The 14,266-nt window shown below is 38.6% G+C and overlaps 1 protein-coding gene across 2 annotated transcripts in view; it reads right to left on the bottom strand.

Moving 5' to 3' along the window:
- Positions 1-13,477, bottom strand: part of PTPN4 (protein tyrosine phosphatase non-receptor type 4) — a 102,802-nt gene extending 89,325 nt beyond the window's left edge. For both annotated transcript variants that reach the window (XM_070951451.1, XM_070951367.1), the window contains exon 1: positions 13,336-13,477. The gene's annotated coding sequence lies outside the window, so the exon portion shown is untranslated. The remainder of the gene's footprint in view (positions 1-13,335) is intronic.
- Positions 13,478-14,266: the final 789 nt, after the last annotated feature.

Genomic DNA, 14,266 nt, shown 5'->3' on the forward strand with positions numbered 1-14,266 from the left:
TGGGTATGGGGCACATGGCGCAGCTCCACTCCCCATCCCTCCCAGCTTGATTTTTACCCATGCGCCTCACCCCATCCCATGCAACCAGGTGCAACAGAGTGGGTGGGATCTTAACTAGGGCTTATTTTGGGGTTAGGGCTTATATTGGGCACATGTATTAAAAGCAACCTAGGGTTTGATTTCAGGATAGGTCTTATTTTCAGGGAAAACACGTATATTTCAGGAAAAATGAAATAAGGATCTTCTGGTGCAAACATATTGCATAAGTTATAAAATATATTAAGACCTACTGAGAAAAATTGCAGAAATTGATTTTATTAAAACAATGATATCCAGTTTCCTTTATTATGCAATGTCTGAACATCTTTTCCCCCATTATGCGCTGTGCAAGGAGACATGTCACCATGTATTATATGACAGGATTTATGTTCTGAATCTTTACTTATGGGTAGTACGTTGAGTCAACAGTTTCAGACTAGAGTTGGCAGCTATGTAAATACTCAATAGCTTCTCACTTCAAGGCTACTAAGTACAGCACAATCTGTTAATTTGTGAGAAATATAGGAAGAAAAGGCTACAATGGGTATAGGAAACACATCTCACACTAGCAAAAATCCATTTCTTTCATGAATACAATAAAGTTTCTTAACTAGCTACACTATGTCTGTCACTGTTCTGTTAAGCCCTAGCACAGAAACACATTTTACTGTGTAAAGCCAGAAAGATTTATCATTTACTGCTCACTTCAGCCAAGGAGAAGCCCCCCACCCCAAAAAAGAAAAAAGAAAAAAAAGAGTTCTTTACCCTACCTGGCTATTTCCATTTTTTATATTGAATAATAAATCTAACAATTCTTTGCAAAATCTGAAAACTAATTATGGCTTTCAGTAAATTTGTAAACCAACTTTCCTTATTTGAAATGGCAAGGATATTAGATGAAGGAATAACCAATATGTCTATCTTCTAGTTAAAAGAAATTAATCAGAAGTCTTCCAAAGTCAGTGCTTTAGGGGACATATTTAAAAAATCTATTATTTTTTACTTTTTGCATACACCTCTCAACTTTCATATTATGTTAAGTGAATTTGCCTTTGCTCCCTAATTGTATCCTTTTCTTACTAATCTTTACTCTAGCTTTCCATTCTTTTAAATTGTACCTTCCACATTTCAATTAATCAATTCACTGTCCAAACCTCACCATAAACATAACTGATCTATATGCGGCCTTCTAAATTATGTGCACAAAAATGGAAAGACTCTGAAATACCAACAGAGGAATGGCTGTTGAAGATGACAGAATAAGCAGAGATGGCAAAATTGACTAATCTGATTAGAAAAAAGGACAACTACTTCATTCATTAGTAACTGGAAACCCCTTATGGGCTTTTTGTTGAAAAAAGAAAAAAAATGAATTGGTGATTTATGAATTTGATGATTTGAAAGGGTAGATTATGGAAAGAAGGAAAGACAGTGGTCCCTCAAATAATCTGGTCCCATGCCATGGAGACCTTTACATCAACACCAACACTTTGAATTAGACCCAGAAACAAACTGGTAACCAAAGCAACTCATACAGTAGAGATGTAATATGTGACGCAGTGGTTAGAATGCAGTAGTGCAGGCTACTTCTGCTGACTGCCAGCTGACTGCAATTTGGCAGTTCAAATCTGACCACGCTCAAGGTTGACTCAGCATTCCATCCTTCCGAGGTGGATAAAATGAGGACCCAAATTGTTGGGGGCAATATGCGAGCTCTGTAAACCACTTAGAGAGGGCTGTGAAGCACTATAAAGTGGTATATAAGTCTAAACGCTACTGCTATATGTTCTACCAGAAACACACATAACTGCTTGTGTTGCTACATTTTGCAGTGAGTGAAGTTTCTGGATAATCCTCAAGGGCAGTTTCATGTAGAGTGCATTGCAATAGTCCAATTGGGAAGGCCCAGGGCATCAGCAACCATGAGCAGGGCCCTTGATAGAGGAATGGGTACAACTGGTAGCATAATTAAAGGCCCTTCTAGCCATGACTGATACTTGCTTTTTCAGCAGAAGTCATGAGTCCAGCAGGATTATGCAAAGGGTTGGTTTTGGGCAAAAAAAACCCATCCTCTCACTTACGGTAAGAGCAACATCAAAATAAGGCAATCTACTGTTAATGACTACAGTCCAGTATAGGCAATCTCCATAACAAAACTTAACTATCAAACCAACTTCAGCTTTAAGAAATGCTACACAATTTTGCATACCTAAAAACTGAATTATAAACAGATGATATCAAGGGTAGACATTTGTAAAACTTAAATATTGGTTTCTGTCACTTTAAGCAATTGATAATTTTCACCCAAGAATTTGCTACTGTGTTTCCCTGAAAATAAGACCTAGCATGTTTTCTGTATGTGCACCCAACATAAGCCCTACTCACCAAAATAAACCCTACTTAAGCACCTGTGCAGCCAGCTGGCTGCCCATTCTGTCTGGTTGCTTGCAGTGCTGCCGACACGAGATGAGACGAGGCAAGGGAGGGTAGAACTGTCTCACATGCACATCACCTTACCTCAGGGCCCCCGCAGTCAGGCCATCCACGTTCCGATAACTGCCTTGTGGCGGCAGCACCAGCAGCCATGTGTTGTAGGAGGCCGAGCAACACACCGGTGCCACTGCCAAAAGGTGGGGGGAGAGGGTGGACTGCTCAGGGCCCCCGCAGCCAGGCCATCGAGGCCCCAACAAGTGCCTTGCTTTGCAGCACCAGCACATCTCTCGGCCTCCTACACCAGTGTTGTGCTGGTGCCAGAAGAAGTGGGCTGGTGCAGCGAGGCAAGGCAGATGTCGGGGCTCCACCCCCCCCACCTCACAGCAGTGGCACTCAAAAGAAATAAGACTTCTCCCCAAAATAAGCCCTAGGGCTTATTTCAGAGGCCAAAAGAAAATACGACCAGGTCTTATTTTCAGGGAAACATGGTACTATGCAATTTGCACCAGTTAATTTATACCAGAAAGTTTGGAAACATGCCAAGATTTCTTCCCATTAAAACCACTCACATATTTTCCTGCTAAAATCTTTGTCTTTACTCTTACATTTACCCTCATGCTGCATGGTAATTCTAATTGTGCATCCTGTCTTCAACTTCCAAACCTGCAATAGTTGGTAGTTTTATTATGGTTTAAACAGACTATCAACATCTTGTGCAAAATGAAAAGGATCTGCCTAACATTAGAAGCAAAGTTAGATGTATTACATTGTGTTGAAGCTGAATGGCATCTTCAGCCCTAAAATGAGCTTTTAACTTGGGCAAAATTATGGTGCGCAATATAACAAATGCTAATTCTTATGCTTTAATGCATTCTACCTCTTTGTCTGCAAGATATCCATCAGCATTTTAAAAAACCATCAAAATGGATACAATTCTTTCACTGCACACACAAGACAAGAAAGCAAACATGGTTGAGTAACATAGTGCTTAAGAATAAATGTATGAGAATATTTCCATTTGGGTTATAGAATTTTATACCATGCTCTGCACCTCCTTTTTTCCACTGGTTTAACATCTTGCTAGGGAAATTGGTAATTCATGTATAAGTGGAAAGGCACTGTGCAACCAAAGATTTGAAATCATCAGCAAGCATATTAAGAAAACTTTCTCAAGAGACAAAACTTTTACATAGCACATACTTGTACTTGCAGAATATGCCACCATTTATCCACACTTGTCCATTCTTTTAGTTGATTACTTACTATGTGTTATATTCTATGAAAGAAACAGTCTTAGTAAACTATTAGGTATTTTTGGTGATTCTAACATAAAGAATGGCCAAAAATGCTTTACTTCTTTTTTTGTTTTTGGTATGCAGGAAAGTTATGGGTGAAAATGGGAATAAGTGAACTTTGGAAATCATTACTACATTCCCACCTTTAACCATCCCCTTCCCAAACTGTTTGAAGTCATTTTTTTTTTCTTTCAGGACAATTTCTGACTTTTCAGAGGATTGGGATTATTTTAAATGTAAGAAAAGGAGCATTTACCTTCCAGGAGAACTCCCATTCACTTCTCCATCCTTAAGACCTACCAAAAGCAAGGGCTATTGAGAAATTAACATGGGAACAGGATGAGACTTTCCACCTTTTTCCACATTTGGTTCTGAAGAAAGATTGTGTAATAATTTCGAGGTGTGCCTCATACAGTGGTTTCTTGAATGACTTTGATTTTTTTTAATTTTTTTTTAATTTTAAAATATAGACTAGGAACCTGAGGATTGTTCTTTATTGGGGAAGGAGCAACTGAGCCCTTTGACATCCTTGTACAGTCCCATGAAAAGCATTTGAGCAGATGTGCATATCAGGTGTTTTAGCTAATGTTTGTTCCAGCTGAGGCTGACAAAAACATTGTAGTCCTTTTCAATGTATATAATGTATAAGGACCTAGAATAAATCCCCACATCTCCAGATGGCAAGAGATTCCACGAGAGTGAAACAAAATGAAATGAAATCTATTAAGCAAAAGCTTAAAATGAAATAAGGTAAAGGGGGAAGGGATGATTTTCATAATACATTCAGCCTGCAGCAATATTTACTTATGTTACTTAGTAGAAAGCTCCAACTTTCTGGAAAAAAATTTCAGAACAACTTTTCAAACTAAAATTGTTTTCCCCTCTTCTTTGATTGAAGACGTATCCAATGGGATACTTTAAAATCACCCATAAGTAGTCTGGATTGAATCTAGTGACTGGCCTCTTAAAAGCTATTCTTTATTGCAAAATTGCTTGTCAAATAAAATACAATTGGTTGGACTTACATGATAAGCCACATTATGGCTTAGTGTGATGTGTGAACTAGTCAATGGGTTGGAACACCTTACAAATGAAGAACCGCTGGCTAAGACACTCTAGGTTGAAATTCAGCAGCTATGGAATATTATACTGTATCTTCCCCATTCCGGAGTTTACAAAAAGAGGAATCACATAATGACACTGAATGTCAACAGAAAAATTTCTTCACCCAAAGCATTATTAACTATTGCAAGGTATTATTGAATTCCTTTATCATTAACATGAGATGTAATTAGGAACACCTAGATCAGGGGTGTCAAACTCAAGGCCTGAGAGCCCGATCCGGCCCGCGGGGTGTCTAAATCTGGCCCGCAGGGCTGCCCTGGAAACAGCAAAGGACCAGACCACAGTGCCTCTGCCAGTGAAAACGGAACTTTGTTTTTGCTGGCAGAGGGTTGCAGGAGGCCATTGCAGCTGAAAATGGAGCTCGGGAGCCCATTTTCGCTAGCAGAGTGCTTGGGCCACCACAGGGCCCCCCGACATGAGTGACATCAAGCTGGCCACACCCACCCCAGCCACACCTACCCTGGCCCCCCAATGTCAAAAACAACCCTGATGCATCCATCAATAAAACTGAGTTTGACACCCCTGACTTAGATAGATTACACTACAGGAAGTCCTTGACTTATGACCATTCCCGAATCCAAAGTTTCCATTGCTAAGCAAGACAGTTGCTAAGTGAGTTTTGCCCCATTTTGCAACCTTTTTGTTATAAAGTGAATTGTGCAAATCTAGTGTCCCTTATTGACTTTACTTTTTGTAAGCCAGCCGGGAAGGTTACAGATGATGATCACATGACCCCAGGACAGCACAGCTATCATAAATACAAGCCAGTTGCCAAGTGCCCGAATTTTGATCATGTAATTCTGGGGATGCTGAAATGGCCATAAGTGTGAAAACCTGTCATATTTTTTTTCAGTGCCTTTGTAACTTCAAACAGTCACAAAACAAATGGTTGTAAGTTGATGACTACCCGTATTGTTCTACAATAAGCTAACATTTTTTCACATTTTAATATTTAATTCAGCAATAATTGTTAACCAATCAAACAGACAATCTATATACCACTTCTTTAAAGCTGTTAAGAGTTACAGTCTTGGCACATTAAATTTGCTATTCATTAACCATTGGAATGAATGAGATACAATTAGTATTTCAGAAAACACTACTGCAGCTATGATGTCATCAAATTTAGTCAAGAGACAGGCAACATTATGAATTATGAGCCAAAAGTTTTATTTTTTATTCTTCAAATTTTATAGCTCCCATCTCATCAAACAACTGATTAGTTATAATTTCTTACCCTTACCATTCCCTGTTATACCTTGGTTTCCATTTGCCTACTTGAAACATTATTCTTCTATACATAATTATGTTATAGCAGTTTGGTTAAAAGCAGTATGATTGGTGGCTTTCTATTACTTTACAAGCAGTGATGGCACCAGAATGCACATGGCACAAAAGAAAGAACAGTTGTTAGACTCCAAAGAAAGATTTGCTTGTTCACTAATGTTTATAGTGTGCATAAGATGTGGCATAGACAGTCATACTGAAAGCTTATGATTAGTCAATTTGAAAATAAAAGGACCCAAGATAAAAAAAAGGAACCTAAATCAGAAATATTTAGGAAGATATCTGACGCCTTCTTTAACAAATCATCGTTAACATATATGTACTATACTAAGTTCAATATATACAAGTTTTCTTCTAAACATGTTACTTTTCAATATCACAATAGAATCTTGCTAATGCCAGATACAATCATTTTTCTTAACCATTTATCATAGCACTCTTAACTCTGCAAAAATTCAACTCAGTAATTCAAGATCAATTTTCTGCAAAACGTCCTCCCTATTAGAAAGGAAACTTGCCTTCTTTTCAACCAATTAATCTCTGATGCAGATTAATTTTTAATACCAAGTCCTTTTCAATAGCCCACTATTAGTGATAGTAGTGACATTAAAACAGTTTCTCTGGATTCTCCTGTAAGCAAAAGGATGGTCAAGCCAAAGGATTTATGCAACCCATAAAGGACTTTTGTGCTTTCTCTTTTGGGCTAGCTATAATCCCAATACAGAAGCAAAAGAGTAAAATAAAACGGGATCATTAGAAGGGAGATTTAATTATCCAGCAACATCAACACAACTGAAGAGGACTGAATCCTCCATGTTTCTTTTTATACTATTCCCATTAACTATATTATTCCCCAACCAGCATATAAAACAGCAGTTTAATAGAAAAAAGGGGAACATAATTTCTCTGTACCGGAAGAAGGAATAGGTGATTTAAATGTTTTTGTAGATGTGATCCTATATATACCTTAATGTTAACTGCACGTGCAGTAGAATTGTAGATCAAAAAGATCAATAAGTTACCTGTTCAAAAAAGACATGGATGCATTGCTACTAAGGAAAAATCCAATAAAGAAATAAATTGTACATTTGTTAAATGTAATATATTACAGTTAGTCTTCAGCTTATAGCCATTCATTTAGTGACCATTCAAAGTTACAACGGCACTGAAAAGTTACATAGGACTGTTTTTCACACTTATGACTACTGCAGCATCCCCATGATTATATAATCAAAATTCAGATAGTTGGCAAGTTGGCATATTTATGAGGGTTGCAGTGTCTTGGCTCATGTGATCACCTTTTGTGACCTTCTAACAAGCAAAGTCAACAAGGAAGCCAGATTCATTTAACAACCATGTTGCTAAACAACTGCAGTGATTCACTTACCAACTGTGGCAAGAAAGGTCATATAATGGGACAAAACTCAACAACTGTCTTGCATAGCAGCAGAAATTTTGGGCTCAATTGTGGTCATAAGTTGAGGACTACCTGTACAGTATGTATCAGTCATTCTGTAGTATACACTAAAAATCAGAAGACCAAAGTTAAAATTAGAAATAAAATAATCAACAACTAAAATGTATTTAAAACAATGCCTTATGTGGGCTTTCTAGAAAGCTACAAAAAGCCCAAATCCCCTCAACACAGCACAGATTTCCAGAAACTCAGAGTGACTACAGAGAAATCTTGACCCCAAGTTACCAGAAAACAAGCCCATTGCAACTGTAGGAAAAACTCAATGGTATGGGGAGGAGCATTATCATTGGATTCAATGTATATAAAATAAAAAAAGAAACCCAGCACTTTATAATTACCTTTAATTGAGTTTAGGTGTGGCAATTCCATTAACTGGCTTGCCACTATAATAGGAAATTGCAGCAAGTTCTGGCTTCCTTCTACATACAAGATACATTTGGGGTGATTACATGTTTATAGCAGAAGCAGACTGCTAGTTTTCTCCTAAACCCATGATGGCGAACCTATGGCACGTGTGCCACAGGTGGCACGTGGAGTCATATCAGTGGGCATGTGAGCTCAGCTCTGCCAGCCAATTTTCGGGCCTTCTGGGCCCACCAGAAGTCAGCAAATGGGATGTTTCCAGCCTCCGGAGGGCCTCCAGGGATGGGGAAGGCCGTTTTCGCCCTCCCCAGGCTCCTAGAAAGCCTCTGGAGCCTGGGGAGGACAAATAACGGGCCTACCGGGCCCACTGGGCCATTGCGTGTCAAAAGCGGGGGGAGTGCGGGTGGGGTGCGTACACATGCATGGGGGGTGGGGCGCATAGAATTATGGGTGTGGGCACGCATGTGCACGATCCCCCCGCGCTCCCCCCGCTTTTGGCACGTGATGGCAAAAAGGTTAGCCATCACTGTCCGAAACTATGGAGGATGCATACCAAATCTAACTGGAGTAGTACTTTCCAATGCTACTTGTTTCAATGGTTGAGCAAGGAGAAGATTCCACCCCCCCTTTTTTTTTTCAGGCAGCAAAAGAAACAAATCATGTCATATGTATTCAGACTCTATATACCTAAATGCTAGAACAATGCACAATGAATACATTTTACAAAAAGCAATTTTATGTTTTGAAGTATTTAAATCTACAAAAGTCAATGAGATGAAACTTTAGATGACAAACATATTAAACATATTCATTTACTCTAAATTTCAATCCAATCCAAAATAGTAATACCAATATAACTCAACCATGTAATGCAATATTGTACACAATGGTTTTTTTTTTCATTTTCTTCTATTCTTTTCTCTTGAGCTACATGAGCAAGTAACAACATAGGAAGACAAAAGGATATGTCATTTTCTGAGAAAGTGGTCTACAGGTCTAGTTGTGTGATATAGTTCTGTTGTAGTCCAGTTTTAATGTAATGCAGACAACATATCCCCTATTCAAAATCAGACTAGTTTAAGAATTCTACAATAATCCGGAAGGATAGAAAGCAACCCAAATAAACCCTGAAGTGTTTTTGTAATATTTAATCCTTCCAGTATCTTTTTGAAATATATCCAAGTCAAATAAAAAAGATTTTGTCATATTTAGATTCTTAAAAACTAGTAAATTATGTTTTGAATCACACACACTCACACTCAAAAATTATGATTCAACTTCTTAGCCTGAATCTCTAAAATTTTCTGGATCTACAAGAAATGGGAACTAGAAAAGGGAAAATAGGCTTTTGTTATTCTGTGTAATCCACATAATATTTTGCAGCATCACATAATATGGGTACTGTAGTCCCAAAAGCATAAATGTAAAAAGAGATATATACAAAATACAAATGCATCTTTTGCCTTTTGAAGAAAAAAAAAAGGTATTTGCAGAATAACTCTAAAGAAATGTTTTTCTCCCCAAACTAAAGGTTAAAAAAGATTTGAACCCCAATTAAATTGCAAATAAAAGTGCTTGTTACTAGCAATATTTCTCTAAAAGGTCTTCAGTTTGGCTTTAAACCCATAGCATTCTTTAAACAAATACTTGTCATCTTTCAATCTTATACTGAGAGTAGCCTCCACAAGGTAAAAACAGTTCATTTCCATGCCTTTTCATTGACTCGTTATCATATAAATGGTAGTTCTCTTCTCTTTGCCTTCCTCTCAACTTAATCCATATAAACAGGTAACCTGACACTGACACTGACACCTCCCATTTCATCCAATCCAATGGTTTTTGTTATTACCTTTTCCAGCTCTAGTACAGGAGAAAACTGAGCAGACTTATAGAATAACAGATAATAGACCACCACAACCACTTAATTAAGCAGATGTGATAACTATACTATATAACAAGATGCAGAAAAACCTGTTTGCACATGTGGATCACTTTTAATTGAACTGAATACATCCCTGATTGTTAGCAAAACATCAAAAGGTCTAATTTCAATATGTTTATAACATGTCTTCAATAAAAGCAGAACATGACAATACAACAAATCTTTCCCAAATATTAATTGCCTGACATGGCAAAAGAGCCTTAACCATAATGAAATCAAGAGTTAAAACAACTAGAATACATTATTAAGTCAAACTCCATCCTGTAATTCTATCCATGCAGTTTTCTTGGCAACTTTATGGAAGTGATCTATCATTTCTTCCTCTTAGAATTTTTTAAAAATTGTCTCTTGCCATCAGCTGTGAAATAATCAGAGAGCACCCATCCACATATTAAGAGTCAACTCTGCTTAGCTTCCAGGATCACTCAAGGACAGCTAGATTGCTGCCACTCACTGAGATAATTCAAAAAGTATCGTTTAACTAAGTGACTTCCTCCAAAGCATACAACTTGTAATGTGGCTTCCAATGAAACATCCTAAGTATGTTTTATCATTAAAATGACTGCTACAATGTAAACTTTGAATTTATTCCATAAAATGTATTGAGAAAAAATTGTATTAAATATAAAATTAAAAAGAATGAATAGAAGTGTAAGAGCTGAGCAGTTATCTGAATTCAAAAGGAAAAATGCAATTCAGGGTATCCATTAATTCACATGTAGCAGAAACATTTTAAACCAATGTCTTTTCCTGGGTTTGTCTGCAGCTGAAGAAAGCAATTGCATGAGCCCAGGAAAAGACATAGCTGCTTTAAGGTGTTTCCAATAGCTGCTTCTTGCATGCCCATTTGTATGCACTGAGACGCATTGTACATTTTGAATCCAGATCAATGCAGAGCCTAGGAAAAATTATGATAGGGTTAATATACAGCAGTTTGATATAGGTTAAGGTGCTGGCCTAGAAATGAAGAGACTGTGAGTTCTAATCATGCTTTAGGCATGAAACTGGGTGTCCTTGGGCCAGTCATTTATTCTCATCCCAACACATCTCAAAGGGTTATTGTTGCTGGGGAAAATAAGAGGAAGGAGTATTATGCATGTTCACCACCTTGAGTTTCTTATAAAGTAATAAAGGTGAGATAAAAATCAAATAAACATAAACGTATCTTTATATAACGTGATTATACTAATAAAGCCATATCACATACCATGGTTAATTTATATTATAAAAAGTGGTGCACAACTAAATTGCAGTAAGTAACTTCATGTGCTTTCTATTTGAGGGGAATACAACCTCCATCAACATCCAAATATGGCCAAGGAGTTTGAAAACTGTGGTCCAAAACATCTGATGGATATCATTTATTGACTTCCTGGTATAATACACTGAAGATTTTGCAAATGTCTCAAAGTACAAATATATTGCTTCCTTAGTTAATACAAAATAAAAAATATTGTAACCTAAAAATATTAACATAAAATATATATAATTATTTTATTTGGTTTTCAGTTAATACATGCAAACTATAGTTTTGGATTTTCAAAAATCAGAAAGCCATTATTGAAGTTACACTGTTTTACTATTTTATATTTCTAAAATTCTAATTATATTACTTTTGCAAATGACTATTACTTTCACATGAATTAGCAATATCTAAATTTAAAATTATAGTCCACATATAATCATTTTTCTTTCCAAGTGACAACATAGCATGGAGTACATTTAGCAAGTATGTAAGCTAGGCATAGAAAGAATCCAGATTGATTGGAATTTTGATAAGCAAGAAATAATTTTCTACATTAATACATAACCACAAATAATTTAATATATCAAGAGTGGTCTAGTTTAATTTTAGTATTTAAGACTCTTTTCATATTTTAAAGTTGCACATTGGAATCTCTATATAACATGTACTATCACTATTCCTTTCTATTTTTCTGAATGGCATTCTGAACCTCAACTTCTAGCTTAATACATTTTTTTCCTATGAGAAAGGGGAAAAGGCAGTTTTACATGAGGTATTCAGGTAGAATATCATATTTTCCTCTTCCCAAAGGTTTACTTCAGAATTGTAAAACAAAACTGCAAAGTGTCTTCCTAAAATATCTTTATGATTTATCAACGTTTTACTATGCTACATTACCCATGTCGGTGCGGAAGTGGCTGCTCTGAGATTGTGATATTGTCCCATCAAATCCTTACAGAGCTAACTCAATATATAGATATGCATCTCTTGAACAGGTAAAGTAATATAATTCTAGTTTCATTTTTAATTCTCAGTATAGCTATAGAAAACATGCTTTAAGGTAAAGGGCTGGGGGGGGCTTTTTAATTTTTTTTAAACGTAACATTTCATCTGTCTTAATTTCGCTCTAGAAAAATACATTGTTTTTATATTATAAACCATTCCCAAGCCTTTGCTACTTATTTTCAAAATATCTTTTTTTATCTCTGCAACTAAGTAATTAAAATTGGGGGACCCCAGCATGCCTTCAGGCAACCTATTTTTTTTTATTATTATTTTTTTTTTTTGTCGCTTCTTCACTCCCTCTAAAGAATAACGTAATCCTTGCGGCTGCTGCTGCTTCTCCGGCTAATATAATAGGACGCAACGCAACACCGCACGCTTCATTCAGGACAGCCATTGGGTCTTCGAAACGCATATAATTTTTGAGTATGTCAGTCACTCTGCTATTGCCGTGGCACAGCTTCACAAAATAAGGAAAGGAAGAATAAAATAATAATAATAATAATAATAATAATGATAATAATAATGATGATGATGATGATGATGATGATGATGATGATAAAAAAAAGTCATGGGGATCTTTCGCCGTCTTTTGCCAGCAGACGAGACACCAGTTTATTAACTCTTAACTCTCTCACTCTCTCTCTCTCTCTCCCAGTTTCTGGAGCAATTCGGATAAATAATCTTTGAAGGGACGTTGTGTTCCTCGGGGGTGGGGGGGAATCAGGAAATTCAAAATCGTCGAACCCCAAGGCAAGAGGGAGAGAGAGAGGGAGGGAAAGCAACGTCGATCCGGCCACTTCCAAGCCATCCACCAACCCCGCCAGGCACCTTCCGCTGAGTTGTTGTCCCGCACAGTTGCCTTATATGTTGGGGTCAACCCACAATTCACACTCAAGACCCGAGCAATCCGCAGAGAGCGCGGAGTGGCGATTTGGCGCCTTCCTCTCTTCTTTAACCTTTTACTTACTAGTATAGAGCAAACGACGTAATAATATTCGGAGCGGTAAGGAAAAAAAAAAAAGGGGTGGCGGTGGGGAGTTTCTCCCACGGTAACCTGACAAGTTTCTTTTATATATATATATATATATTATTATTTTTAAAAGAAAAAGAGAGATTTCCTTACCTTCATATATAACAAGCCTCGTCCTTCCAGAGAACGGCAACGAAGCAACAAACCCAACTCGAAAGCCGAAAGGTAGAAAAAGTGGAGGGGAGGTGGAAGAGGGGGGGGTATTCCCCCCCTCCCCCCCCAAAAAAGGGCGAGTTCAAGCCCTCCGCTCAGTTCAATTTAGTTCTTGTGCCCACACGCAACAGCAGGCCGAAAGGAAGGGGGGTCTCCCGCAGCCGTTGCCCCCAGCGCCCCACTCTCAACTCAAGGCCCCCCCACATTCCTCCTGCAAGCAGAAAAGGCGAGGAGAGATGGAGGGAGGAGACGCGGAAGGCGACCGAGTCTTCCTGCCTCCCCAGCCACGGGGGAAACCGAGCGAAGGTTGTGGGGAGGGGGAGAGAGGAGGGTTCGGTCGTCGCCTCCCTGAGGGGAAAAGCAGCCCCCCCCTCGTCTAACCCCACCCACCCCCAAGGAGGATTTCTTTCCTCTTCTCTCGCTTCCTTTGCCTGGAGCCGGAGGGTGAGGAAGGAGTGGGGGGGGGGGGAGGCGGTAGCTATCCAGCAGGGCAATGCCTGTCTGCGCTGAGGAAAGAAGATTGGAAGGGGGGGGGGGCGCGAGGATTGGCAGCAATCGCGGGTGCTGGTGCCGCCGCCTCCTCCTCCGTCTTCCTCCCCTCCCCAGAGCCAGCCTCCCTCCCTCCTTCCTTTTTTTTTTTTTTCTCCCGCCTGCCCTCAGACAGGCAGCAGCATAGCAACCAACATGGCAGCTGCGCAGTCACCCAGTCGCGAGCGGACGGAGGGGGGGGGAAAGTGGGGGGGGGCAGCTCTCGCGAGAGCTCCCGAGTTTTTCTACCTCCTCTTTATCCCCCCCCCACTTTCCCGCAGGACGCGCCTTCTTTCGCCGGGCCTAGGTTGCTTTGGATTTATATGTCTGCCTCGGACATTGG

The sequence above is a fragment of the Pituophis catenifer genome, unplaced genomic scaffold (genome assembly GCF_029215685.1).
Source record: "Pituophis catenifer annectens isolate HBS135680 unplaced genomic scaffold, rPitCat1.0.hap2 SCAF_1, whole genome shotgun sequence".
NCBI lineage: Eukaryota > Metazoa > Chordata > Lepidosauria > Squamata > Colubridae > Pituophis > Pituophis catenifer.